At 50.8% G+C, this 3,586-nt stretch overlaps 1 non-coding gene across 1 annotated transcript; it reads left to right on the top strand.

Annotated features, from left to right (window-relative positions):
• Positions 1-1,139: 1,139 nt before the first annotated feature.
• trnai-aau lies at positions 1,140-1,213 on the top strand. Its single transcript has one exon. It is a non-coding gene; the product is annotated as a tRNA-Ile (tRNA).
• Positions 1,214-3,586: the final 2,373 nt, after the last annotated feature.

Genomic DNA, 3,586 nt, shown 5'->3' with positions numbered 1-3,586 from the left:
CTGCAAGTACCTGAACGTGTTCCCTGGGGGGAGCCCGAATTTCTCTTCCAATTCCCCCAGGCTCGCAAACCTCCCGCCCATAAACAGGTCCCCCAACTTCCTAATGCCCACCCTGTACCACCCCCTAAATCCCCCGTCGGTGTTCCCCGGGACGAATCGATGATTCCCCCTTAATGGAGCGTATCCTTATTTCTTTGTGGGATCGCTCCTGCATCGAAGTAACCTTTCCTCACAGTGTTACAAATTAAGTAAAATATTGGGTTTCTGTCCAGGGTCCTAGCAAGTGTTGGGGTCTGGTCCAGGTTGGTATCTATTGACGTTGAGGCTGCCCGCAGTAACTACCACACTCAAGTTTAACTTCCGTGCATGCTGTTCATTGCTCTCATGCCAGAAAATCATCAGAAGGGTGCCACGTATGCATCAGGTGCGAGAGTGGCCATTGCCTGCTTGGATGTAGATGCTCAAGCAGATACAGGAGCATCTGTCAATGTCATAGGAGACTAAATGCGCAGCAAACATCAGCATTCACTGCAGACCAGGGAATACAGACATTTTCCCCGGTGACCGTGGCAAACCACTGAAAGATTTAGGGGCTTTTCGGAACATACAGGCCATTCAGCCCCTCAAGCCTGCTCCACCATTCAATGAGGAGTAGGCCATTCAGCCCCTCAAGCCTGCTCCGCCATTCAATGAAGAGTAGGCCATTCAGCCCCTCAAGCCTGCTCCACCATTCAATGAGGAGTAGGCCATTCAGCCCCTCAAGCCTGCTCCGCCATTCAATAAAGAGTAGGCCATTCAGCCGCTCAAGCCTGCTCCGCCATTCAATGAAGAGTAGGCCATTCAGCCGCTCAAGCCTGCTCCGCCATTCAATGAGGAGTAGGCCATTCAGCCGCTCAAGCCTGCTCCGCCATTCAATGAAGTCAAGGCATGATCTGTGGCCTAACTCCATGTCCCTGCTTTTGGCCCATATCCCTTAATATCTTTGCTTAACAAAAAATATCTAATTTAAAATTAACAACTCATCTTGCATCAATTATCATTTGTGGAAGAGAGTTTCAAACTTCTACCACCCTTTGTGTGTCGAAGTGCTTCCTAACATCTCCGCTGAATGGTCTGGCTCTTTATTTTAGCCTATGCAGGGCCGGTTAGCTCAGTTGGTTAGAGCGTGGTGCTAATAATGCCAAGGTCGCGGGTTTGTTCCCCGTACGGGCCACTAGCCTTCATTCTAGCCTATGCTCCATAATTCTAGACTCTCCAACCAGTGGAGGCAGTTTATCTTACTTATCTGTCTTTTCCTGTTACTGTTTTGAAGACTTCGATCAGATCACCCCTTAACCGTCTAAATTCTCGAGAAAACAGGCCTAATTTGTGTAATCTTTCCTCATAACTTAACCCCTGAAGTCCAGGTATCATTCTTGTTTCTATGATTCTATGCTTCTATATTCCAGTCCTGTAGCTGTAAAGGCCAGCGTTCCATTAGCCTTCTTGATTACTTTCAGCACTTGTTTGTGGCATTTTAAAGATTAATGCACCTGAACCCCCAGGTTTCTTTGGACATCCACTGAATTTAGGTTCATACCATCTCAACAGTCCCGATCTATCCTATTGTGGCCCAAAATGGATAACCTCACGTTTACATTGAAATCTATCTGCCACAGTTTTGCCCATTCACCAGGTCTGTCAATGTCCCTTTGTAATTTTATGCTGTCATCTACACTGTCGACAATGTCACACAACTTTGCGTCATCAGCAAATTTGGGAAAATGACTTTCCATGCCATTATCCAAGTCCCATTCAAAGACACCGGGCGCGATCAACCAGCCACACTGCGCCGAAAAGCAGTGCGCCACAGCATACCGTGGTAAATGCCGGGAGACCCCACTTCCGGGATCTACCTGGCTCGCCGCGCCTCATTTTACGAAACGTTGTAATGTGAAACTCGCCCATTGTGGGTGGGATCACTTTTGTGGCAAATCTGCATATGAGAGTGAGACAACTAGTCTCATTTTAACATGTAGTTTCCCGAGGCACCCGAGGCATTGGGATCTATCCCCTTCGCCTCGGAGACATCGGGCGAGCGCCGTTCAGTACTAGCCTCCAAAAACGGGGACCAGATGAAACAGGACTCATGGCAGTCTCCTTTGGGATTGGAGGCCCTCAGGAGCATGCCCTCTGGGCAAGGTGGTACCCTGGCACTGCTGGTGCTACCTGGGCACCCTGGCATTGCTAAGGTGCCCAGGTAGCACTGCCAGCTGGCAGCGACATTGCCGATGTCCCAGTCTCGCACTGCCAACGTGCTAAGCTGCCATCTTTTGCGCGGTGGTGATCAGGCAGGGGTGCCCTGTGTGGGTGGGTGGTCTGGGGACCCCCTTACCGTGAGTCCGCGCTTGGAGGGGTGCGTGATCGTGTCAGGGGCTCAAGAGATCGGGATGCCATGTAAGCATTGCGCTGCGATTTCTCCCTGCACTGAGACGTTTCGGCGGGCGGGGCTCCTCAGTACAGGAAGCAGGACAAAGTACAGCCTCGGCTGCATGTTCCCTGCTGAGGGTCCATATCTAACCAGACTCATGTTAGATAGCGTTGTGTTTCTCAGCACTGCTAGCGCCGGGAAACACACGCTAAACACGCTCGCAATGGGACAAAATTCCCATCTGGTTAAATTGCACCCATTTTTACAAATGTATCCTCTGTGTGGCCACATATCTGGATAATGTGATCCACACATCAGTTTCCACCCAGCAACAAGTCTGCACATGATTACCATCACATAGGAAATTCCTACACATGCCAACAACGTTCTTGAATTGTACGCTGACTGCTTCACTAGTGTAGGCAAGCTGAACGGTTTCATATTCAAGCCGCATGTGGCCCTCAGTCATGCATTAACAGTGGAGTATACAATACTCTAGAGGGGGGGGGGGTGAGGAGGGATGGTGAGGGGGGTAAACAGAGCATGGAATGCTGGGGGGGAGGGGGGGAACTCATCGGGACGGGGTGGTGGGAAGGAGGGAATGGCAGACCCCAGCTGGAAAGCCGATGGAGGAAGCAGACTTCTACAAAAGATTTGCACCAGCACTGGTCCCACACCTGCGAGAGATACTTGCAGACTCTCTAGTAAGGGGCACTCTGCCACCATCACTGGCACAAGCCTCAATACCATTGATACCCAAAAAAGACAAAGACCCAACTGAGTGCAGGTCCCGCAGGCCCATCTCACTGCTCAATGCAGGCACAAAGATCCTGGCAAAAGCCATGGCAAAGCGGCTGGAGAGCTCCATGCCAGAGATAGTCGCTGAGGACCAGACGTCTTTAAAGGGCAGGCAGCTAACATCAGGCGCCTGTTCAACATGATAATGACCTTGACCGGGGAACGATCGTCTCCCTGGACACAGAAAAGGCCTTTGACTGAGTCGAATGTAAGTACCTCATAGAGGTACTGGAACGGTTTGGGTTCAGGCCAGGGTTCACCTCCTGGCAAACGTACGGACAAACACCACCAGCTCTAAATACTTCCGGCTACACAGAGGCACAAGGAAGGGATGTCCGCTGTCCCTGCTGCTCTTCGCTCTGGCAATCAAAGTACTGC

The sequence above is a fragment of the Scyliorhinus canicula genome, chromosome 4, assembly GCF_902713615.1.
Source record: "Scyliorhinus canicula chromosome 4, sScyCan1.1, whole genome shotgun sequence".
NCBI lineage: Eukaryota > Metazoa > Chordata > Chondrichthyes > Carcharhiniformes > Scyliorhinidae > Scyliorhinus > Scyliorhinus canicula.
The sequence above is the reverse complement of the archived record's forward strand: the minus strand, read 5'-3'. Positions and strand labels throughout refer to the sequence as shown.